The sequence below is a fragment of the Schistocerca gregaria genome, chromosome 5 (genome assembly GCF_023897955.1).
Source record: "Schistocerca gregaria isolate iqSchGreg1 chromosome 5, iqSchGreg1.2, whole genome shotgun sequence".
NCBI classification, from domain to species: Eukaryota; Metazoa; Arthropoda; class Insecta; order Orthoptera; family Acrididae; genus Schistocerca; species Schistocerca gregaria.
The window spans coordinates 572,461,468-572,487,933 of record NC_064924.1 but is presented as its reverse complement, the minus strand read 5'-3'; the positions used below and the strand labels follow the sequence as shown (position 1 = coordinate 572,487,933).

Below are 26,466 nucleotides of genomic sequence, written 5' to 3'. Positions count from 1 at the left end.
CTGTATTTTATCCCTGACACCTTCAGAATTTGAAAGAGAATCTTCCAGTCAACATTGTCAAAAGCTTTCTCTAAGTATACAAATGCTAGAAAAGTAGGTTTGCCTTTCCTTAACCTTTCTTCTAAGATAATTCGTAAGGTCAGTATTGCCTCACGTGTTCCAGTATTTCTACGGAATCCAAACTGATCATCCCCGAGGTCGGATTCTACCAGTCTTCCCATTCGTCTGTAAAGAATTCGTGTTAGTATTTTGCAGCCGTGGCTTACTAAAATGATAGTTCGGTAATTTTCACATCTCTCAACACCTGCTTTCTTTGGGATTGGAATCATTATATTCTTCTTTAAGTCTGAGGGTGTTTCGCCTGTTACAGGTAGAGTTTTGTTAGGCCTGGCTCTCCCAAGGCTATCATTAGTTCTAATGGGATGTTGTCTACTCCCATCATATCAGTAGTAAACACCGTCCAGTTTATGGGCTCTAGCTGGATGATTGCATGAAGTGCCTAGATCACTGAGGCCTCTGGTATCGTAGACTACATTTTACGATAGTATTTCAAATTTTTGCTGAGCTGTGTAGAAGTAAATTCTTGCTATAGCGGAGAATATCAAGTGTGCCAAATTGCTGTAGCAGCGCTCAGTCATTCGATAAAAAGTTATGAATTTCGACTCTGTCTGTTACATCTCCTTCAGTTTATGTTTCTTTGGATGAACTGATGAATCAAGAATTTTCTTCGTTTGTTATTCGTGTTTATTAGTGGAGGACCACATCTTCCTCGGAGTGTAACCAAAAGATACTCCGGTGTGAACAACCATATTTTCTTTCATCCAAGTTGGCACACGGCACCTGCAGTTTCTCATTTCAGAGCTGCGCCGTGCACGGAATAGCCGCACGTTGCGTTTCTCTTCAGTCCCCTCTGTACAGACGTTCTTCGTCTGTTGCAGAGCCTTATGTTCCACAGTGTGTACTGAACGACGTGCTTTAAAAGACTTGCGCCTGCACTATCATTGTACTCGGTCCTCCATATGGCATAGATCACGTTCTGTCCTCCTTTGCAGAGCGGGCAAGTCTCCAACATCCACTTTCTGCGATGAGGCTTGACATCCAACATCTTAGTGCCTACTCATACATGGAAATTAGTTGAAGGCCTCTGGGACCACGGGTAGGGGCTAAAGTGTCGGACGTCTTCACACAGAACGGCTGAAAACAAATGCAACGGGCAGGCAAGCTAAATCGGCAACTGTGTGCCGACTGGCTGACAACGCAGTTCTTTTTAAAAGGTATGTCTCTGGAATGTAGGCTTGTACGGAAGGGAAAGGTGTACGATAAACAGTTCAGGCGAGGAAGAAAATAGAAACTTTTGAAATGTGGTGCTACAGAATAATAGTTAAGATTAGATGGAGAGATCGAACAACTAGTGAGTAGATACTGAATCGAACAGGGAAAAAAGGAATTTAAGGGCCAACCTGAGCTAAAAGAAGGAATCGGTTGATAGGACACGTCGTGAGGCGTCAAGGAATCGTCAGTTCAGTAATGGAAGGCAGTGTGTGTCTGACAAATAATTGTGAAGGGAGACCTATACTTGAATGTTATGGTTCAAATGGATGTAGATTGCAAGAAGACGTCTGCACAGGATAGAGCAACGTGCGTAAAAATAGGTGTGTATAAAGTAACATGGAATAAGAGAACAGAAATTTACAGTAGAAGTAAATGGGAGAGCGAGCAAACACAAGGTTTTGGAAAACGGAATACCACAAGGGTCAGTTTTGCCACCAGCTCTGTTCAGCCTCTATGTATCTGACATCATAGTTTGAAATTCACAGATATTTGCATACGACGAAACAGCAGTACAAGCAAAGTCTTTCGAGAAATTAGAAGAATTACTTAACGCTGATGCAGAAACCCTGTTGTGGAACCTCTTGCAAAATACTACAGTGAGTGGCATTTAATCATCAACCCAACAAAAACTGTAATTAGAGTAATGCACCTAAACGAAAGGAAAGCAAACAGAGAACTAAATATAAATGGAATGGTCTAAGCAATGAGACACGGCAGAGCCCTGCCTCTTGGAAGCCGTAGCCCAGAAAATGAAAACAAGAAATAATATAATAAAAAACTAGCAGGAACAACCTGGAGCAGCTCAGCGGGTACGTTAAGCAGTTTGTAAGTAGGCTGTTTAGGTTTTTATGTTGGTAATGCCACGTAGCGCTCTGTATGAAAATCACTGACTGTGCTGTATGCGATGTATGGCTGGTTGGAATTGGAATTTTTGCCATTGTAGTGCTGGGCAGTTGGATGTGAACAGCGCGTAGCGTTCCGCAGTTGGAGGTGAGCCGCCTGCAGTGGTGGATGTGGGGAGAGAGATGGCGGAGTTTTGAGAACGCATGATCTGGACGTGTGTCCATCAGAGACAGTAAATTTGTAATACTGGATATAATGAACTCATATATATATATTATGACTTTTGAACACTATTAAGGTAAATACATTGTTTGTTCTTAGCAAAATCTTTCATTTGATAACTATGCCTATCAGTAGTTAGTGCCTTCAGCAGTTAGAATCTTTTATTTAGCTGGCAGTATTGGCGCTCGCTCTATTGCAGTAGTTCGAGTAACGAAGATTTAGGTGAGGTAAGTGGTTCATGAAAGTTAGAGGTTACTGTTAGTCAGGGCCATTCTTTTGTAGGGATTATTGAAAGTCAGACTGCGTTGCGCTAAAAATATTGTGTGCCAGTTTAGTGATGATCAGAATAAGTAAAGAGAGAAATGTCTGAGCACGTTCAGTTTTGGTCAGCAGTTTGAAAATCAAATAACATAAGGGGTTTACCAACATAGTCATTTATAATTTTCAAAAGGGGACGTTTAAAGTTCAGCGTTGGCTCTTGTACATAGTTTTGGTGAGTACTGTACCCTAGTGAGTGCCAGGCATATCGACACAAAAAAGGTTGACATCCAGTTCCATGAAACCATGGGGATAATCTCGGGAACACTAGTACAAGCACCATTCCTTGGCTTCCAGTTCTAGCACGTATTAAACCTCAAAGTATCCGATGACAAATAGCACCTCATCGGGTATCTATATGAGTCGGAGACAATCATACCCTACCAATATTTTCTCAAATTTGGAAAACCGTTTAAGACGGATGAAGTAATACCCAAGGATTCGAAAACGGTATGGAGAGAAGGGTGGCAGCGGATAGCCGTGAAGAACCCGGGATTTGACCTGCCACGGAGGCATTGTACTGCACTGAACAGACTGCGAAACGGATTTGGATGATGCAGACAATTAAATGGTCAAATGGGGTATTTTCGAAGATCCCAATTGTGAGTATGGAACGGAGCAGACCATGGACCATAGTTTAAGTTATGATGTGTACGGTTTTCCTGATGAATGTCGTAACGAAATTAACGAAATCCACATACTTACAGGCAACGCCAAAGATTGACTACAAAAGTCCATTTTTATGTTGTAATTGTGTATATTTGTGTGCATTGTTGCTTTTTGTTTCATTTAAAACTTATTTTCTATAGTCTGGCTGTCGAACGCTACAGCTTGGAACCGAGCGACCGCTACGGTCCCAGGTTCGAATCCTGCCTCGGGAATGGATGTACGTGCTGTCCTTGGATTAGTTATGTTTAATTAGTTCTAAGTTCTAGGCGACTGATGACCTCAGAAGTTAAGTCGCATAGTGCTCAGAGCCATTTGATTCCTTTCGATGTGAAATTTCCTCTCACTTGCGGTTTCTTCAATCCCTGGATTATGTGCGAGCTATATCCACCGATAAGTCAGAACATTATGACCAGTTTCCTAGTAGCCTATATGTCGACCTTTGCTGCGGATAACAGTGGCGGCGCGTCGTATCATGGAAGGAGTCGGGCCTTGGTAGGTCGGTGGAGGGAGTTGGCAGCACATCTGCACACACAAGTCACGTAATTCCCATAAATTCCAGGGAGAGGGCGATGAGCGCTGACGCCGCGTTCAATCACATCCCAGACGAGTTCGATCGGGTTCAGATCAGGAGAGTTGGGGAGGGGGGGGGGGGTGCAGCATATCGATTGGAACTCGCCACTGTGATCCTCTAACCACTCCACCACACACCTGGCCTTGTGAAATGGCGCATTATCGTGTTGAAAAATGCCACTGCCGTCGGGAAACATGATCGTCATGAAGGTGTGCACGTGGTCCGCAACCTGTGTACGACACTCCTTGGTCGTCATGGTGCCTTGCACGAGCTCCAGTGGCTCCTTGGATGCCCACGTGAATGTTGCCCAGAGCATAACGGAGTCGGCGGCGGCTTTTCTCTGACCCTCAGCGCAGGTGTCAAGGAGCTGTTCCCCTGGAAGACGCTGAATTCGCGCCGTCTCATCGGAATGATGAAGAAGGTATCGGGATTCGCCAGACCATGCAACGCTCTGCCACTACGCCGGCGGCCAATGACGATGATCACGAGCCCGTTTCAGTCGAAGTTGTCGATGTCGTGGTGTCAACGTTGGCACATGCATTGGTCGTCGGCTGCGGAGCCACATCGTTAGGAGTGTTCGGTGCACCGTGTGTTCAGACACACATGGGCTTTGCCCAGCATTACAGTCTGATGTTAATTCCGCCACAGTTCGCTGCTTGTTCTGTGTTACCGGTCTGCCCGGCCTGCGACGTCTGACTTCTGTTATGAGTAGTGAACGCCCAACCCCACGAATTCTGGAGGTGGTTTCACCTTGGTTTCGCCACGTGTTGAAGATACTCACCACACCTACACCTACATCTACATCTACATGATTACTCTGCTATTCACAATAAAGTGCCTGGCAGAGGCCTCAATAAACCACCTTCGCCGGCCGAGGTGGCCGAGCGATTCTAGGCGCTACAGTCTGGGGCCGAGCGACCGCTACGGTCGCAGGTTCGAATCCTGTCTCGGTCATGAATGTGTGTGATGTCCTTAGGTTGGTTAGGTTCATGTAGTTCTAAGTTCTAGGGGACTGATGACCTCAGTCCCATAGTGCTCAGAGCCATTTGCACCATTTTTTTTTTTAACCACCTTCAAGCTGTCTGTCAATCGTTCCACTCTCGAACGGCGCGCGAGAAAAATGAGCACTTAAATTTTTCTGTGCGAGCCCTGATTTCTCTTATTTTATCGTGGTGCTCATTTCTCCCTACGTAGGTGGGTGCCAACAGAATGTCTTCGCAATCGGAGGAGAAAACTGGTGATTGAAATTTCATGAGAATATCCCGTCGCAACGAAAAACGCCTTTGTTTTAATGATTGCCACTCCAGTTCACGTATCATGTCTCTGACACTATCTCTCTATTTCGCGATAATGCTAAACGAGCTGCCCCTTGTTAGTACTTTTTCGTTGTCATCCGTCAATCCCATCTGATGCGGATCCCACACCGCACAGCAGTACTCCAGAATAGGGCGGACAAGCGTAGTCTCTTTAGTAGACCTGTTGCGCCTTCTAAGTGTTCTGCCAATGAGTCGCAGTCTTTGGTTTGCTCTACCCACAATATTATCTGTGTGATCGTTCCAATGTAGGTTATTTGTAATTGTAATCCCTAAGTGTTTAGTCGAATTTACAGCCTTCAGATTTGTGTGACTTATCGCTTAATCGAAATTTATCTGATTTCTTTTAGTACTCATGTGAATAACTTCACATTTTTCCTTATTCAGGATCAATTGCCAGTTTTCGCACCATACAGATATCTTATCTAAATCATTTTGCAAGTTGTTTCGATCATCTGATGGCTTTACAAGACGGTAAATGACAGCGTCACCTGCAGACAATCTAAGACGGCTACTGAGATTGTCTCCTAGTCGGTAATATAGATCAGGAACAAAAGAGGGCCTGTAACACTTCCTTCGGGAACACCGGATATTACTTCTGTTGTACTCGATGACTTTCCGTCTATTAATACGATCTTTTCTGGCAGGATATCACGAATCCAGTCGCACAACTGAGGCGATACTCCGTAGGCACGCAGTTTGGTTAGAAGACGCTTGTGAGGAACGGTGTCGAAGTCTTCTGGAAATCTAAAAATATGGAATCAATTTGACATCCCCTGTCGATAGCACTTATTACTACACGAGTATAAAGACCTAGTTGTGTTTCACAAGAGCGATATTTTCTGAATCCGTACTAACTACGTGTCAAAAAATCGTTTTCTTCGAGGTACTTCACAATGTTCGAATACAGTGTATGTTCCGAAACCCCACTGCAAATCGATGTTAGTAATATAGGCTTGTAATTCATCGGATTACTCCTACTTCCCTTTCTGGGTATTGGTGTGACTTGAGCAATTTTCCAGTCTTTAGGTACGGATCTTTCTGTGAGCGAGTGGTTGTATATAATTGCTACATATGGAGCTATTGTATCAGCATACTCTGAGAGGAACCTGACTAGTATACAATCTCGACCGGAGGTCTTGCCTTTATTAAGTGATTTAAGCTGCTTTGTTACCCCGAGGACATCTACTTCTATGTTTCTCATCTTGGCAGTTGTTCTTGATTGCAGTTCAGGAATATTTACTTGGTCTTCTTTGGTGAAGGAGTTTCGGAAAACCACGTTTAATAACTCTGCTACAGTGGCATTCTCATCAGTGACTTAACCGTTGTTATCGCGCAGTGAAGGTATTGATTGCGTCTTGCCACTGGTGTGCTTTATGTATGACCAGAATGTCTTTGGGTTTTCTAGCAGATTTCGAGACACAATTTCGTTGTGGATATTATTAAAAGCATCTCGCATTGAAGTACGCGCCAATTTCGAACTTCTGTGCAACTTTGCCAATCTTGGGGATTTTGCGTTGTTTTAAATTTGGCGTGTTTTTTTCGCTGATTCTGCAACAGCGATCTGACCACGAGGGATCAGTACCATCACTTATTAATTTATGTGGTATATATCTCTCAATTGCTGTCGATACTATCTCTTTGGAAACATTCCACTGTCTCTTAAAAAGGGCATTTCTATCAGATTTTTTTAGATAGATATAATTTGCGTTTCTTTTTGATGGTTGTAGGTGTTACGGTATCCAGCCTAGCAGCAACTGCCTTGTGGCCGCTAATCCCTGTATTCGTCACAACACTATTTGTCCAGGATTATTTGTTGCTAAAAGGTCAAGTATGCTTTCGCAACCATTTACGCTTCGAGTGGGCTCATGAACTAATTGTTCAAAATAATTTTCTGAGAAAGCATTCAGTGCAATTTCATTCAGTGTCCTCGAACACCGGACAAGTCGTGAGTTTCCTAAACGTTCGTGCCGAGCCTCGGGGGCATCACAGTCTGCCTTCGGTCAAACGCAGATGGATCGCTCGCCTTCCCCATTCGACACGCGTATAGCACGCACACACTACACACACGGTGCGTGTGCCGGACTTGCAGTCATTCCTCGCCAGGTGACAGTGCTGTCGCCTGGACAAGTTTATATCGATAGCAGGTCGGTGGTCATAATGTTCTGGCTGACCAGTGTAAGTCGATTTTTTTTATTATTTTGCAGTTTTCAATTTAATTTCAGTTACATACCGGCGGATATTATTATTGGGGTCCTAGCAGAGCTCTACAAACTCTTCACAACGATATTCGAAGCAGTGTTCCAGCTGTGGTCGAGACATCGGAACTAGATCGCTGACAGCTCCCAGCGCTAACGGCTGCAGACAACAAAAGTAGCAGCCGTTCACAGAGCTGCGATATCACTGAGGCGTTACCATAAAGACGTTTACAAAATCGCGTTACATTATTGGTTGAGGCTGGCCCGCGAAAACGTCGCGCCCAGCCCACTGCAGCTGTCGGGGAGCAACTTAGGCCGAGCAACTATAAATGCGTTTCCACGCTACACCGATTTTTAAGTTAACGCAAAGACACGACTTAACCAAAGACGCGAATGCGCATACACTGGTAAGATGACATTACAGGGAAAACAGACACTGCGCGAATGAAATGAACAATCATGATCTATCCGTTGTCGAGTCAACCACTGTTTAAGCATTGTTAGTTTTGTAGTTATTGGCGATTGAAACCTGAAGGAATTTTGTCACACAAGAATGTTCGACCATCCAGCGAACAGACATTTTCACAACAAACGAAGAATAACTAGCGGTGAATGTAGTCTGATATCGCTCTTAGCCGGAATTGATAATGGGTTGACGAGCAGAAGACGAAACAGTTTCGCTGTTAGTCTCTAGGGAGTTAATTGCTAATAAGAAAATACAGACACATGATTACTTGTTACAACTATAAAACATGTAACCTATTTTCTTGGGAAATGAAGTTATGGGACTAATTGGCGTAGTTCCATCATCCAACTCCAAGCACCAAGCTAGGGTGGTTATGACATTGTAGGGGTTTTGTCTTATACAGAAAATTATAAATTTGGTAATATTCTGGATGACACGCGGAAAAGTAAAGTTAGTAGAACCTTTGCTTGTGAGTCGAGTGCAGTCTTGCAGAGAGAGAGAGAGAGAGAGAGAGAGAGAGAGAGAGAGAGAGAGAGAGAGAGAGAGGAGTTGTATCTTGTGATGGAGTAAGATTGTTTAGCCCGTGCTATGTGCCAGCATAAATTTTCTTATAGTATTTTTTTTATTTATGGTGAGATACTTTGTGAATAGCGCGTTTGCCGAGACATCCAGGGGCATTAATTAATTTAGTCAGGGATTTAGAATAGAAGATTTTTGTGATAACGTAACAATGTGTGATTAACTGATTTTTTTTAAAGGTGGATAGCATACCCGTTTGTAAGAAAGTAAGGAGAATCTGTTCAGGTTTTTCCACTATTAATGAAAAAGTGAATTTTTAACATTTCAAATGTTAAAATATTTTGTCTTAGTGATGAAAAGTTTTGTTAATTCATTTACTTCATTGTTTTTGCATCAATCAGCATTCGTCTCTTTATTTCAAGTTTCACACATATAATTTTGCTTTCCAGAGTTTCTCAGTAACAGAACTTTAATTGACAGTGATCACTGCAGTTACGAGATTTATTAGTACAGAAGTTTTGTGGATGTCACTATAGTTTAAAGCACGTATTGCCACTAGTTTGAATTTTTATTTTGTGACTAGCATAGCAGCAGCTGCTGCAGTAGTAGTTTGGAGGTAGCAGCAGCACAGCATTTATTCGTTGCACAAACAGTAGACCATTTATAATTTACTTGTGATACAATTAACATTTCAACAATGACATACTTTTCAGACAGGGAATTTCTGGTAGTTATTTATATTTCATATGCCGGCCGGGGTGGCCGAGCGGTTCTAGGCGCTACAGTCTGGAACCGCGTGACCGCTACAGTCGCAGGTTCCAATCCTGCCTCGGGCATGGATGTGTGTGATGTCCTTAGATTAGTTAGGTTTAAGTAGTTCTAAGTTCTAGGGGACTGATTACCTCAGCAGTGAAGTCCCATAGTGCTCAGAGCAATTTCAATCATTTTATATTTCATATTATTTTCTCAGTCAGATTGCTTGTAGTATTGCTAACAGGACAGTTTTCTTGCCGGCCGCAGTGGCCGAGCGGTTCTAGATGCTTCAGTCCGCAACCGCGCAACTGCTAGGGTCGCAGGTTCGAGTCCTGACTCAGGCATGGATGTGTGTGATGCCTTTAGGTTAGTTAGATTTAAGTAGTTCTACGTTCTAGGGGACTGATGATCTCAGATGTTAAGTCCACATAGTGATCGGAGCCATTTGAACCATTAGAACAGTTTTCTTAAATTCAATAGAACAGACTGTACTCTCGCACAGAGAGTTGCAGTGCACAGTTTTATGTTGCATTTCTGATTAAGTTTTGCATTGCTCATCACTTTTCAAGAATTACGAGATAACATACGAACTTAAATATGAACTTCACTGTTTATCTAATCACAAGCTCAACTTCACATTACCACTCAGACAAAATACCAATAAATATAACTACACATTACCATACAACAAAAACAAATTAGCCGGCCGGTGTGGCCGTGCGGTTCTCGGCGCTTCAGTCTGGAACCGCGTGATCGCTACGGCCGCAGGTTCGATTCCTGTCCCGGGCATGGATGTGTGTGATGTCCCTAGGTTAGTTAGGTTTAAGTAGTTCTAAGTTCTAGGGGACTCATGACCACAGATGTTAAGTCCCATAGTGCTCAGAGCCATTTGAACCATTTGAAAAACAAATTGACTACGTTCAACACTGGACTCTCATTGGGGAGGTGCCTTTTGGCCATCGGGATTCAGGTTCCCTACATTTTCCCTTAATCGCTTGACGGGAATTCGTCAAAGGTACGGCCTTTCTGCTTCCCCATCCGTCCCCAACCAGCGCTCGTTCACCGTCTCTAATAACGCCGTCTTCGACGACGCCAACGGGAAATTAGACACACTTCTTCCTTTCTTTCTTCACTCTTCTAACAGCTCGGGATAAGTTAGAACTGCACGTGAATAAAAGATAACGACCGACACACAGGACGGAGAAAGTAAAAACTTTGCGAGTGACCGGCATGTCGGCAGGTAAAGAGTCGCGGCGCTACATATGTATGAGGGGTGTCTGGGAACCCAGTAGCAGGCGGTGCCGTGGCCCGGCCTAAGCGGCAGGCTGGGCTGGTTTCTCAGCGGAAGGGGCGCCTCCCCGGACTTCCCACGGCCAGGGGGAGGTTACCGCGGGAAGCGCTTTTGCAGCAGCGGAAGCTGCAACGACAAAAAACCATACGGGCAGGTTTGCTGCTGGCTGCGGTCGCGGGGTTGCGCTTCGACACGCAGGGTTCTTGGCAAGCCACCAGTGCACGACTCTTCACAAACGACGCAGTTGTCCGATTTACAAACTATAGTAAAATCAGATCTGGTCAGCGAACAGATGTGTTCCTAATACAGGCGTGTGCAAAACTTGTAGTTCAAAGTAACTTTCGTTTGGTGTATCACGGCCAAGTAGCATAGCTCGCTCGAACTGGGACTATACATACAGTGAGTAACGTTAATATTGGCCCGCCCGGTTAGCCGAGTGGTCTAACGCACGGCTTTCCCGGCAGAAAGGAGCGCCTGGTCCCCGGCACGAATCCGTCCGACGGACTTATGTCGACGTCCGGTGGACCGGCCAGTCTGTGGATGGTTTTTAGGAGGTTTTCCATCTGCCTCGGCGAATTCGGGCTGGTTCCCCTTATTCCGCCTCAGTTACACTATGTCGGCGATTCCTGCTCAAACAAGTTCTCCACGTACGCGTACACCACCAATACTCTACCACGCAAACATAGGGGTTACACTCGTCTGGTGTGAGACGTTGGGGGGGGGGGGGGGGGGGGGGGGTCCACCGGGGGCCGAACCGCACAATAACCCTGGGTTGGTGTGGGGCGGCGGAGAGGGGCGAAGTGGACTGCGGTAGTCGTTGTGGGGTTGTGGACCACTGCGGCTGCGGCGGGGACGGAGCCTCTCCGTCGTTTCTAGGTCCCCGGTTAACATACAATACAATACAGCGTTAATATTCGGACTCTACATCTACATTTATACTCCACAAGCCACCTAACGGCGTGTGTGCGGAGGGCACTTTACGTGCCACTGTCATTGCCCCCCTTTCCTGTTCCAGGCGCGTATGGTTCGCGGGAAGAACGACTGCCGGAAAGCCTCCATGTGCGCTCGAATATCTCTAATTTCACATTCGTGATCTCCTCGGGAGGTATAAGTAGGGGGAAGCAATATTCGATACCTCATCCAGAAACGCACCCTCTCGAAACCTGGACAGCAAGCTACACCGCGATGCTGAGCACCTCTCTTGCAGAGTCTGCCACTTGAGTTTGCTAAACATCTCCGTAACGCTATCATGCTTACCAAATAACCCTGCGACGAAATGCGCCGCTCTTCTTTGGACCTTCTCTATCTCCTCTGTTAACCCGACCTGATACGGATCCCACACTGGTGAGCAATACTCAAGTGTAGGTCGAACGAGTGTTTTGTAAGCCACCTCCTTTGTTGACGGACTACATTTTCTAAGGACTCTCCCAATGAATCTCAACTTGGCACCCACCTTACCAACAATTAATTTTATATGATCATTCCACTTCAAATCGTTCCGTACGCATACTCCCATATATTTTACAGAAGTACCTCCTTCCAGTGTTTGTCCCGCTATCATATAATCATACAATAAAGGATCCTTCTTTTTGTGTATTCGCAATACATTACATTTGTCTATGTTAAAGCTGAGTTGCCACTCCCTGCACCAAGTGCCTATCCGCAGCAGATCTTCCTGCATTTCGCTGCAATTTTCTAATACTGCAATTTCTCTGTATACTACAGCATCATCTGCGAAAAGCCGCATGGAACTTCTGGAACTATCAACTAGGTCATTTACTTATATTGTGAAAAGCAATGGTCCCATAACACTCCCCTGTGGCACGCCAGAGGTTACTTTAACGACTGTAGACGTCTCTCCATTGAGAACAACATGCTGTGTTCTGTTTGCTAAAAACTCTTCAATCCAGCCACACAGCTGGTCTGATATTCCGTAGGCTCTTGCTTTGTTTATCACTATGAGATATTTGCTTCGTAACATCAGAAATTCATTCTTAACAAAGCAAAATTAAAATCAAGTATTATATTAAGGTACACTAAAGCGCCAAAGAAACTGGCATAGGCATGCGTAATCAAATACAAGAGATATGTAAATAGGCACAGTACGACGCTGCTGTCGGCAAGGCCTATATAAGACAAGTGTCTGGCTCGGTTGTTATATCGGTTACTGTTGCTACAATGGCAGGTTATCTAGGTTTAAGTGAGTTTGAACGTGCCGTTAAAGTCGGCGCACGAATATGCGACACAGCACGTCCGAGGTAGCGATGATCTGGGGATTTTCCCGTACGATTGTATCGTGAATATCAGGAGTCCGGTAAGACATCAAATCTCCGACATCGCTGTAGCAGGCAAAAAAATCCTGCAAGAACGGGACCAACGACGAGTGAAGAGAACCGTTCAACATGACAGAAGTGCGAACTGCTGCATATTTCAATGCTGGGCCACAAATAAGTGTCAGCGTGCGAACCCTTCAACGAAACATCATCGATATGGGCTTTCGGAGCCGAAGGCCCACTCGTGTACCCTTGATGACTGCACGACACAAAGCTTTACGCCTCACTTGGGCCCGTCAACGCCGACATTTGACTGTTCATGATTGGAAACATGTTGCCTGGTCGGATTGAGTCTCGTTTCAAATTGTATCGAGCGCATGGACGTGTACGGGTATGGAGACAACCTCATGAATGCATGGACCCTGCATCTCAGCAGAGACTGTACAAGCTGGTGCAGGCTCTGTAATTGTGTGGGGCGTGTGCAGTTGGAGTGATATGGCACCCCTGATACGTCTCTGACAGGTGACACTTGCGTAAACATCCTGTCTGATCACCTAAATCCATTTATGTCCATTGTGCATTCCGGCGGACTTGGGCAGCTGTACAACTCGACACCCCACACGTCCAGAACTGCTACAGGGTGGCTTCAGGAACACTCTTCTGAGATTAAACACTTCCACTGGCCACCAAACTCGCAGACATGGACCTTATTGAGCATATCTGAGATGCCTTGCAACGTGCTTTTCGGAACAGATCTCCACCCCCTCCCACTGTTAAGGATTTATGGACAGCACTAGGATTCATGGTGTCAGTTCCCTCCAGCACTACTTCAGACATTAGTCGAGTCCATGCCACGTCGTGTTGCGGCAGTTTCGCGTGTTCGCGGAGGCCCTATAAGGTATTAGACAGGTGCACCAGTTTATTTGGCCCTTCAGTGTAGATGTCCAGTACTTAACAGCATGAACGTTTCTTACACAACTTACAGCAGTTGGTACGTAATACGATTTAAATAAAACACTGTTCGATTTTTTAAATTTTTATTTATTTATTTATTTATTTTACAAGTGCGGCCGGCTGTCCTGGCGGTGCAATGCCACGCAAAACTAATAACAATTTTGATATACGACAACTTGTGATTTTTCACAAGGCGAAATCATGTAGCCAAAGTCCTTAGTTGCTCAATATTAGTACGAGTACTGTGGCAGATATCGTTAGACGATTCAAAAATGACCATATAAACGACATTTCAAAAGGGCCAATCAAAGAAGTTGTGTGCACGGGACGAGAGGAACCCAATGAGAGAAATAAAGAAAGATCCTAAACTCAGCGCACCCAAATTAGCAAGTCGAAAGAAGGTACATCCTCAAACTATTCACAGTGTTGTAAGATAATGGTTACAATGGAAGAGTGGCTAGGGTGAAACCGTGTGTGAATTAACAGAACCGAAAGGAGAGATTGGACTTTTCTAAAGAGTTTATTTACTGACGAAAGTAAATTTAATATTTTTGAATCGGATGGAGGAAGGATGGTGTGGTGGAAGGAGAATGAAGAATTTAAAGTCACAAATGCTAAGCCTGCTGTTGATCATAGAGGTGGGAGTGTTCTCGTCTGGGGCTGTATATCCACATTTGAATCGGGGGAATTAGTGTTCATCGACAGGATTATGGGCAAATAGGTCATCTGCACATATTTAAAAAAGTGCTGAAAAATAGGGATATCAAACACTTTCTAGTTTTACCAGAGCAATGACCCGGAACATAAATCTCGCTTTGTGCAGGAATATTTACTGCACAATCTCCTGAAAGTCTTACTGGCACCACCTTACCCACCACACATTTACCCTACTGAGAACTGGAAAAACACCAAATCTTCCAAAGTACCTTTGAAGCATCGATTAAAAGAAGATTGGGACGGTCTATGTACTGACTATTTAAAAAAGGTCTTTGTAACATGCTGCAGCGTTTGAAAGAATGGATACAATAGAATGGCTACCCGACAAGAGATTGAAACGTGTTGGGTTTTGTACTGGCAATAAGAAACTAAGTTAGCCACAGCATTAATACGTGTGGTGCAGTCAGCTGGAAAGTACTCTGATGTAAGAATCGCACATGTTTTTCACTACACTAAAAATGAAACATGTTATTATTGAGTTTCAAGCTATTCATAAACGAACTAGTTTCCTCATTTCCCTACATGATTTTGTGCGAGATACCGATATGTCGATCCACTCTCACGTCGTTTAGACAATTTAATATTAATGAAGCAAATACGTTGATGTTATACACTGATAAGGCAAAACACTATGACCACTGTCCATAGCGACGTGGTGGATGTCGCGTGGTGGCGTTACGGGCACGTGACGCGGTAAGAAAAGTATGTGAGTGGAGCAGACACGGACGGGGGATTACCCTAGGGAAGATGATGTTGTTGTGGTCTGCAGTCCAGAGACTGGTTTGATGCAGCTCTCCATGCTACTCTATCTTGTCCAAGCTTCTTCATCTCCCAGTACCTACTACAACCTACATCCTTCTGAATCTGTTTAGTATATTCATCTCTTGGTCTCTCTCTGCGATTTTTACCCTCCACGCTGCCCTCCAATACTAAATTGGTGATCCCTTGATGCCTCAGAATATATACTACCAAGCGATCCCTTTGCATGCTCTCGGGAAAAATTATGGTTTTAGTTTCCCCTTGCTTTCAGCCGTTCGCAGTACCAGCACAGCAAGGTCGATTTGGTTAGTGTTAAAAGGCCAGATCAGTCAATCATCCAGACTGTAGCCCCTGCAACTACTGAAAAGGCTACTGCCCCTCTTCAGGAACCATACGTTTGTCTAGCCTCTCAACACATACCCCTCCGTTGTGGTTGCACCTACGGTACATGGCTATCTGTATCACTGAGTCACGCAAGCCTCCCCACCAACGGCAAGTTCCATGGCTTATGGGGGGGGGGGGGGGGGGAGGCTAGGGAAGATATGGGCTGCAAATAGTGGAATCCATTGAGACAAGCGACTTTGACATACGGCAGATTATTATTACACACAGCCTACGAACAGCGATCATGGTCGAATATTCACGTGATACTGTCGTGAGCATCTACGGAGAGAGGCAGAACAGCGAAACTACAGCTAGGCGATTGTGGTTGGATGTCTAAGACTCTTCACAGAACGTAGGGTTTCTGGACTTATTTGCTCTGTAAAGTAGGATAGATGGCATGTCTAGGCGACCTAATTCGCCTGATGTAAACACTGTGGAACCCATGTGGGCCACTATCGGGCGCCATCACCGCGTACGTACATCAGCGGCCCGTTATTTATGCGAATAACGTGACCTGTGAGTAGACGTCTAACGCCACATACATCCACAAACCTTCCAACAAACTGTCGGATCCCTGATACGCAGAATCAGAAATGTATTTTGTTCCAAAGGAAAGACAGAATAACAATACGTAAACCTAGATGACGAGTCCTTGGAAGCCAAGGTAAGCTATACATCGTTCGTTGTTAAACAGTGTAGTTACATACAATTACTGCTAGAAGATGATATCGCTGTTTATCATAAAAAATATATTTAACTGAATTGAAAGAATACCCAAACAGACATTTTTCAAGCTTATCCTGGGACAGAAAGAGGCAACTGACTATAATTGCGCAAGAACGAGAATAGAATCTTTTTACTTCGTGTCACTTCAATATTAATGAGTCAGAAATATCTGGTAGTGAGAACCATCAGCTAAGGATGTGAACGATTACACTGCTTCTGTAATTGGGAAAGGTAGCGTTATAATTAGAGTCATTGATATAATATTGGGAAGCGCAATTTTGTGTCTGGATAGACTGATTATAAAGTTTTTGTGCGTAATCTTGCCACAGTCTTTGAGATTCACATCAGGTTTAGACTATAGAGGAAGCTGAATACTGAGTTTTTGTCAAGAGTGGTGCTACAGGAGACTTTAATAGGCATGTTGAGAAACTTCAGCACTCCCCCCTCCCCTCTCTATGAACAGTTGACCTTGTTGGGTTGGTGTGGCTTGCGTACTCCAACGATACAGAAAGGTGCACCGTAGATGCAACCACTGGTGAGAGGTATTTGTGGAAAGGTCAGAGTAACATGTGGTTCCCAAACCAGAGCCTTTTCTTTGGTTGGAGGGGCTACAGTTTGGATGACTGGCTGATCTTGCCTCGTAATATCAGCCAACATGGCTCTGCTGTGCTGGCATTGCGAAAGCAAGGGAAAACTACAGTCGTTATTTATCCCAAGGACATGCAGCTCTATCATGTAACCATACAACTGAGGCCTTCCCTTGGTAAGGAATTCCAGAGGTAAAGTAGTAACCCATTCAGATCTCCTGGTGGGCACTACTCAAGAGGACGTCGACATCAGGAGAAGGAGAACGGGAATTGTACGGGTCGGGGCGTTGATTGTTAGATCTCATAATCGGGTAAGTAGATTTGAGAATTTAAAACGGAAATAGATAGGTTAATGTTAGATTGGCGGGGATTAATGAAGTTCGGTGGCAGGATGAAAAGGACTTCTCATCAAGTGAGTGCTGGGTTATAAATAGAAGACTGAACAGCGGTAATGCAGGAGTAGGTCTGATAATGTGTGATAAGCTGCTATCAACAGAATAGTAATATCATTATCGTGGCGCAGTAGTACAAATTTACGTGCGAACTAGTTTCTCAGATAATGAAGAGATTGAAAGAAAGTGTGATGAGATACAAGAAATTATTCAGATAGTTAAGGAGCAAAGTTAGTTGTGAGATGTCACTGGAATTCGATGGTAAAAAAGGAAAGAGAAGGAAAACTACTGTGTGAACATGAACTGGGGAAAAAGAATGAAAGAGAAATTTTTTAAAGCACATAATTCAATCAATGCTAACATTTGGTTAAACAGGCATGTAACTAGGGTGTATACGTGGAAGGCACATGGAACCACTGGAAGATTTCCTGTTGCTAATATAATGGTAAAGCAGAGATATTGAAACCAGAGTTTAAACTGTAAGACATTTCCAGGGACAGATGTAGACTCTGAACATAATTCATTAGTTATGAAATGTAGATTAAAACTGAAGGAATTGCAAAAATATAACAAATTATGAAGATGGGATTGGATAAATTAAAGGATTCAGAGGTTGTTGAAAGTAACAGAGAGAGCATTCGGCAACGTTTAACTTAAATAGGGGAAAGGAATACAGATCTCGCGTTACCGCACGACGTCCCAGCAGTACCTCGAACATGAAATTAACACCGAACAAAACCAGCACTACACTAATATTTTAACTAACGAACAACAACTATATTTTGGTAAAACCTAGTTCGAAATGGAGGGTACAAACGGTATTCAAATGCTCGTCCATGACTCAAAAAAGATACCTGTACCCTCACAATTGCTGCATTGTTTTTGACTTAGTAAATGGTATCATCACGAGAGGACGGTAATTTTCAGTCATTAAGGCGCTCATTACTAAAATAACGCGGTAGTTAAGAGTTCAAACATCTCCGACATAAAATAACTCCAACAACAAGAACGCAAAATCAGCACAAGAGTAACCCAGTACATCTATAAAGAATCAAAATTTTTAACTCTCCATACAGCATACATCTCCTTTCAGAACCGGCAGATCTAAACCACATAATGCTGTGCTATTCACGTTATGTTAGCCAGAAGGCACAGCTCCGAAAGAATTCCGCGACCCTAAAGTGTCACGAACCTTGTTCGACAGCCGAAAATCTAGACCAAAATCCAAAAATATTTTTAAAAAATTGTAAATTCCGATGGGGAAACCCTGTCCACAGCACCTAGTTAATTGCTTGACTTCAAGCACATTGGTCAACTGATTCCAAAAGAAGAAAAAGAGAAGCATTTGGGAACGTTTAACTTGCGGAGTAATTTAATCGTTAACTGGTTAGCTGTATTCACAGCGTTAATCGCTAGTTTCTGTAAGCTATTTACCTGTAATGATGAACCCCATAAAGACTTAAGAGTAACACAAGGCTGGCAGTCATGAACACCCTCAACAAAAGTAGCAGTCCTATTCGTATATAGCACGTGGCATTTGGGACTGCCGTATTTTATAGAAGTTAATAACGGGTACCAGTGAAATTATCGTAAACGTGATGCTGGATGTCGTCCAAGCTCAGATAAGCAACAGTGGAAAAACAGATATTTGGAACATGGGTTGTTCCTGAAAATTACTCGTCTCTATCAGAAGTAATGGCATAGACAAAGTTCCATATGCATAGTGCTGCACGAAGACGAAAAAACATTTTTCATATACAGAATGATTAACAGAACTCGAATATTACCTTAACTCCAGGAATTGTGCTTTGGGGCGGTTGACACCCATGTGGTGTATCAAACGTCTAGTGTACTACTTTCTGAGCCACTCGTAAGTAATGACGTATTTTTAAATCACATTCAGGCACTAGAACCAATTCTAAATGGTGTATATATCAAAAATATGTTAGCTCTGTTCAAGCGATTTGAACAATTAACACTAACAAATTTTGAACTTAAAAATAAGGATCACGATCTGCATGGAAAATTGCGGATTATATATAGTACATAATAACACTACCACAGAAAAATCACTTTGATGCATGCCTTACACGGCTAGAGATTGAAGCCGCCCCCTAAATACATTGATTACTGATGCTGCTGTGATTCTACTCCTTTAAATGCGTTTAATAGTCGATAATTTTAGTCTTTTTGGATATAAAATCTGATGTAACAATTAGTGTAATTAAATCTTGGGAGAAAAAGACTCAGTTTGTACTGTATGTTTAAGAACTTTGTAGACCTACTAGTGAAAATCAACTGCAGGAAACGAGAATCTAGCCAGTTACCTGCAAATCGTCAGCGAGCGTTGAAGCACCACATCACGACGGACGAAGCACAACAGGCCGAAATTTGTAATTACGACTTACGACGAGAGCGACATAAGGGAAACTCAATCTACCCATAACAAATAATTGTAAACTTCATAAAAGTATTAAATAACAATATAGCTGGTTAAACACCCGGGGAGCTAGAGGTGCTGTTAAAGTAAATAAATATAAAAATCAGCAAGGCTGCAGGATCAGTACTATACTAATCGTTTAAATGCGGCATACGGCTACAAAATTTTCCATTGTGCCTGGAAAGCGATATATAGAATGTCCAATGCGGCGGAAAAAGGAAGATTAGCTTTTAAACTGTTGTCCACGATGGCGACAATGGAAACGGAGGACAAGTTCACATTGAAGAAGCTTGGCGACGGAAGTCGACCAGAACCATGTTGGCTTTAGCTTGCGTATGCATGATGCGTAACTTCACTCCCGACGTCCATGGCGAGGTCCATCTTTGCAAACATGATACCATGCAGCGCGGTGCAGATGGGTCCAACAACATGCCGAATGGACCGCTCAGGATTGGCATCACGTTCTGTTCACCGATGAGTGTCGCATATGCCTTCAACCAAATGATCGTCGGAGACGTGTTTGGAGGCATCCTGGCCAGGCTGAACGCCTTAGGCACACTGCCCAGCGAGTGCAGCGAGGTGGAGGTTCACTGCTGTTTGGGGGTGGCTTTATGTGATGCCGACGTACGCCGCTGATGGTCATGGAAGGCGCCGTAACGGCTGTACGATACGTGAATGCCATCCTCCGACCGATAGTGAACCATATCGACAGCATATTGTCGAGGCAATTCGCGCCCCCATCGTGTACATCTTGTGAACGATTTCCTTCAGGATAACGACATCGCTCGACTAGAGAGCATGTTCTCCAGACATGAACCCTATCGAACATGCCTGGGTTAGATTGAAAAGGGCTGCTTATGGACGACGTAACCCACCAATCACTCCGAGGGATCTACGCCTAATCGCCGTTAAGGAGGGGACAATCTGGACCAACAGTGCCTTGATGAACTTGTGGGTAGTATGCCACGACGAATACAGGATTGCTGCTGGGTATCAGAGGCATTGGTGTGTACAGCAATCTGGACCACTACCTCTGAAGGTCTCGCTGTATGGTGGTGCAATATGCAATGTGTAGTTTTCATGAGCAATAGAAACGGCGGAAATGATGTACAGGTTCCGGAACTCTCGGAACCGAGATGATGCAAAACTATTTCGATGTGTGTATACGAGGTGAAGTTGATGTTACTGAGCTGGATTTGCTTAGCGGTAATTCTGATGTTTATGCGTGTATTTCTTTTGCGTGAGTAGTGAAGGCCTTTTATGCAGCAGTATTGAAGGTAGATGGACAGCATGTTTCAATTTTAGAGGTCGGAGAAGCACTTCATGATTTGAGAATGAACATGACAGAAAAACGAAAAACTAGATTCATTCCACATGTTACATGAAGTGCTTTAAGCAAAGTTGAATCTTAGAGAGTATAGACGTTATTAAGTTCACTGAAACCGTGTGTGATTTTTACGATGGCAGTGCACAATACATCGAACGCTGTAAGAATCATTTAATGTTTTTTCAGACTACATATGATTTCTTTTGCGCTATGTACGTACATGGGATTAGGTACAAAAATGCTACGAGTCTCTTAAAATGTGTTACCAAACTGCAAAATTAATGATAAAGATTTGCTCAGAGAGCGCGTTAATATGCAGCAGTTTCTCACATCTCAGTAAATAGAGAAATAGATCACAGAAAAAACTGACACTGATATGCACTGGCTACAAGTGTTCCGGAACTCCACAGTCAGACATATATCTTATGAAAATATTTCTAACATTGTGGAGTTTGTGTTACGTATTCCTGTTACAAATACAGCGGTCAAGAGTGAATTTTCTTTGACGAACAAGTTACGGGCATCAAAACTGAAATAAAAGTAGACACTTAGAAAGAAATAATGATGGTGAAAGTTAATCTGAAATATAGTTCTTCGGAATTTTATAACCTCTTAAACTTAAAAGGATGCAGAAGTATAATGGGATGAATAACTGAATACTGAAAGCTATGTGTAGTTACCTAAGCAAGTGTTGTGTTCTATTTACTAACTATTAAGATTTAGCATATTGTAATTAGACAGTAACTACGAATGTACTTATGGTTTTAGGTCATGTTTGTTAGATTGTCATTTGGTGCCTGCTATTCATTTCGTCTTAAGCTCTAATAATGTATAACAATTACAGAGCATTACTGCATTCTGAACAGCGAGCAGTTATAAAACTTGTCCCCACTTTGTGTGGTTTAGGAGAGAATGGTAAAACCTATATCTGGAAGGACAGACCGGACATGAACTCAATTTTTCCTGGAAACGAGTGCTGTGTCTTAACTACAACTGCATGATGTTCGGTCGCCCAAAAGAACGATCGCCAAACAACCGGTCAGAACGGACGCATGAATTATTCATCAGCAATCCGTCTCGCCGACAGTCCTTCTTCCCACACATCATTCGCGATTCAAGCAGGAAAGCAGGAAAATTATAATAGCATAGCAGAGTGACCTGTGCCACATTTCGCAAGGTGGCTTACGTCGAATGCACGTAACATAGCTCATTTAGTTATACACGCGCAAGCAGTTAATTTGCCAGCTGTCCGTTATAGGCCAACGCACATTGTCGCCAATTCGTCACAGCGAACATGTGCGCACCTCCGAGCAGACAGAACGAAACGGAGTCACTGCTGTGCTTCCGGGTGTTCTGCCAAGTTATTGTCTCCATTTTCTGTACAACATTGCGACGTCGACCCAGTGGTCTTCTTCAGGTGCTGAGAGTTTTGCCGTTGTATGTACACACTGCCTACACTTCCTATCCAGACTGTGAACTATTGTTGACTTCGCGCCGCTGTTCGATTCCCGAAGCACATTGCACCCTTTGATGGTCCTTTGTTTTTAGAGTTGGCAAAGATATCCGTGAAACGTATATTCTGTGTGTGTGTGTGTGTGTGTGTGTGTGTGTGTGTGTGTGTGTGTGTGTGTGTTTTCCCAGCTCTGGTGAATGTTACGGCCGGAATATACTGACTGTCGCAACCCGAGCGTAATTTAAATTGAAACGTTCACTCCTTCTTATTGGGTTTCCTGACACATTTATTTCGATAGACTTCTAAATTGTGTTGTCCCAAGAATTTGGCATTTGCACACCACGACAATGGATTCACCATATTTCATTTCGTGATTACGTTCGAGGCAGTGCTCGACGACGGCTGATTTGCTCGGTTGTTTTAGTTGAGTGTGTCACTGATGCTCCTTACGTCTCTCCTAGATTGTTCCAATGGTCTGCAACAGGTAAGAAATATACCATGTTTACATGGAACGCAATACACACTCGGCGTTCAGAGAATTAGATCGTCTTCAACATCAGAGTGCCACGAATATAATCATGAAATGAAATACGTCGAGAGCAGTAGCGTAGTGCAAAAGCAAAATTCCTGGAACAGCATGATTAAAGAGTCTGTGGAAATAAAGACGATAGAAAGCCTAATAAACAAGGACGAAAGTACGAATTTTAACAAGGCTTGGAATTCAGCACTCAGTTTATTAAAATCACGCTGACCGTTAAATCCGCCAGAGCTAGGAAATGCTGAGAGAATTTGCGTTTCACGAACTATCAGTGCGGACTCGTGAAAAAAAAAGAGGATCGAAAGGCGTAGTTGTCGGCCGGAGTGGCCGTGCGGTTCTAGGCACTACAGTCTGTAGCCGAGCGACCGCTACGGTCGCAGGTTCGATTCCTGCCTCGGGCATGGATGTGTGTGATGCCCTTAGGTTAGTTAGGTTTAATTAGTTCTAAGTTCTAGGTGACTGATGACCTCAGAAGTTAAGTTGCATAGTGCTTAGAACCATTTGAAGGGCATAGTGGGATTTGGAAATCGAACTCGGGTTCAGGATTTTCCAGGATATGACTACCAGAGGTACGAAGGAGATTAGTGTTTCATGTCCCGTCGACATCGAGGTAATTAGAGACGGAGCACAAGCTCGCATTAGGGAACGATGGGGAAGGAAATCAGCTATGCTCTTCTAAGGGAGCCATCACGGCATTTGCCTCAAGCGATTTAGGGCAATTACGGAAAATCTAAACTTGGATGGCTGACGCGGGCTTGAACCGCAGTCCTACCAATTGCGAGTTCGGTGTACTAACCTCTGCACTATCTCTATTGGTTGAAGAACACAGTCGGCGTGGTGTAGATTGCCGGAAGTGCCTGTGTGTGGCGCTGAGCCTTGGCGTGTCCTAACAGGCTCAATACCAGCTTTGTTCCTCTTTTTCATCCTACGTTTACGTTTGTAAACTGTTTTCCAGTTACGTTTAGTTCCTAACATTATGTTAAATTTGTTAGTTCTAAAAAGGGAACCTCCCCATCACACGCCCCTCAGATTTAGTTATAAGTTGGCACAGTGGATAGGCCTTGAAAAACTGAACACAGATCATTCGAGAAAACAGGAAGAAGTTGTGTGGAACTATGAAAAAAATAAGCAAAATATACAAACTGAGTAGTGCATGCGCAACATAGGCAACATCAAGGACGATATGAGCTCAGGAGCGCCGTGGTTAGCATGAGCAGCTGCGGAACGAGAGGTCTTTGGATCAAGTCTTCCCTCGAGTGAAAAGTTTACTTTCTTTATTTTCGCGAAGTTATGATCTGTCTGTTCGTTCATTGACGTCTCTGTTCACTGTAATAAGTTTAGTGTCTGTGTTTTGCGACCGCACCGCAAAACCGTGCGAGTAGTAGACCAAAGGATGTGCCTCTCCAATGGGAACCAAAAACATTTGATCGCAAGGCCATAGGTCAACCGATTCCTCCACAGGAAAACGCGTCTGATATATTCTATACGACACTGGTGACGGCATGTGCGTCACATGACAGGAATATGTTGTCGACCCACCTAACTTGCACACTTGGCGAATGGGTAAAAATATTCTTCTACCTTGACTGATTTAGGTTTTCTTGTGGATGTGATAATCACTCCCAAAAAAGTGATGAAAACATAAGAGTTTGTCACATAAACTGCAACAAATGAATGCAACAGTTTCACAGTCACACAGTTTTCCCTGTGCTCTGTCAAAACATCTGTTTTTAACGTTTTCAAATATTTCCGTGTGTAGACCGTCAAATCCTGCATATGTCCAAGCAAATCTGAACATGTCCTGGAATTTTGAAGAGCGAAGTTGATATGTGTGGGTGCCTGAACTTTGATAATTGTCTGAAAATAAAAAATTAAACTTTTCACTCGAGGGAATTATTGAACCAAGGACCTCTCGTTCCGCAGCTGCTCACGCTAACCACGGGACCACGGCACTCCTCAGCTCACACTATCCTGAATGTTGCCTATCTTGCGCATGGACTACTCAGTTTGTATATTTTGCTTATTTTTTTCATAGTTCCACACAACTTCTTCCTGTTTTCTCGATTGATCTGTGTTCAGTTTATCAAGGCCTATCCACTGTGCCAACTTATAACTAAATCTCAGGGGGGTGCAATGGGGAGGTTCCCTTGTAAGCAACTTCTGTAACTAGCAACGAGTTTTCGAGAGCATCTTTTTCTTGTAACATTTACAAGAGTGAATAAAACCGGCCAGTAACAGCGGCGCGACACCAACAATAATAGTCGAGAGTCTAATTCAAATCCAGGCAGAGAGTACACGCAACAGCGAAAACTTGCTGCACGCAAAGAAGACGGCTGGATCGGTCGATGAAATATTGTGCATAAAATGGAACTCGGCAGAGCACCCGGAAGCACACCATTGATCAATCACGCCGAGGAAACCTGAGAGCAATGATGTCAGGTAATCTCTTCAATCGAATTTCCATTCCGTTGCTGCTTCGTTGAAAGTTTCGAACACGGTAATGATTGCACGCACTCAATGGCTCCACGCAGACACTTCGTTAACAAAAAGGCGACCGGCTGATACGGACGCCTGCGAGAATCGGAAGCGCTGCCGAAAATGGAGGACGGTTGTCCTCACGTGGCGCTTGCGAGACGCGTGGCAGGCAGGTGGGACGCCATCGCAGTGCTGCGGTACTCACAGAGGCAACTTGAGGCAAAGAGTCAGTGTCGGTGGAGACGCGGCGACCACGATCATGGCAGGCTCTGCTCGCGGAAGCTCAGCTACGCTCAGATCTGCGCGCGCCACTCCTTCCGACTGGCCCTACCAGGTGCTCTGCCACCCGTCCACACGCACGCTTCCCCAGCCGGTACGTGTATGAACGTATATGTGTGTGTGTGTGTGTGAGTGTGGAGAAGGGAAGGCGCGCGTGCGTGGCGCTCTGACGTAACACCGGGGGTCTTGGACCCGTGCCCCGCAGAAAGGTGAAGCGAGCACAAAAGGACCGCAGGTATTGCTCCTTACCAGCAGAACCACACTTTCCCCCTCGCGGGAATACTCGGCTCCCGTCACGAGAGACCTCGCTGCCGGCCGAGGGCTTCTGCGACGTCTAACTTCATGCGCCTGTCCACTAGCTACTAACTTCCGCGGGTAGCTTGTGCAAGCACTTGCCGAGATGTTTACACGAGAACAAAACTTTATTTCTGCACATCGCCTGGCCAAATTAATTTCAGCAACTTGCTGCAGTTACTTGCAGAAGCATTTCCACTAGAATCGCCTCGTGAGATAGGCAACGAAATGTTTTCATAATTGTGCCTAAAAAGTATAACAGCCGCCACCGTCATAGTTATTGAAGAAAAATCGTGACGAAAAGCAAAAAGTTAAGAAAAAGTAAATGTTTGGGTGAAGTAGTATGTACAGAGACGTACATACAGGGTTTGCA

General features: G+C 44.0%; 1 protein-coding gene across 1 annotated transcript in view; it reads right to left on the bottom strand.

Moving 5' to 3' along the window:
* The window catches only part of LOC126272373 (G1/S-specific cyclin-E), a 172,265-nt gene extending 146,444 nt beyond the window's left edge, over nucleotides 1-25,821 (bottom strand). Inside the window, exon 1 of the mRNA XM_049975186.1 lies at nucleotides 25,726-25,821. The gene's annotated coding sequence lies outside the window, so the exon portion shown is untranslated. The remainder of the gene's footprint in view (nucleotides 1-25,725) is intronic.
* Between the last annotated feature and the right edge of the window lie 645 nt (nucleotides 25,822-26,466).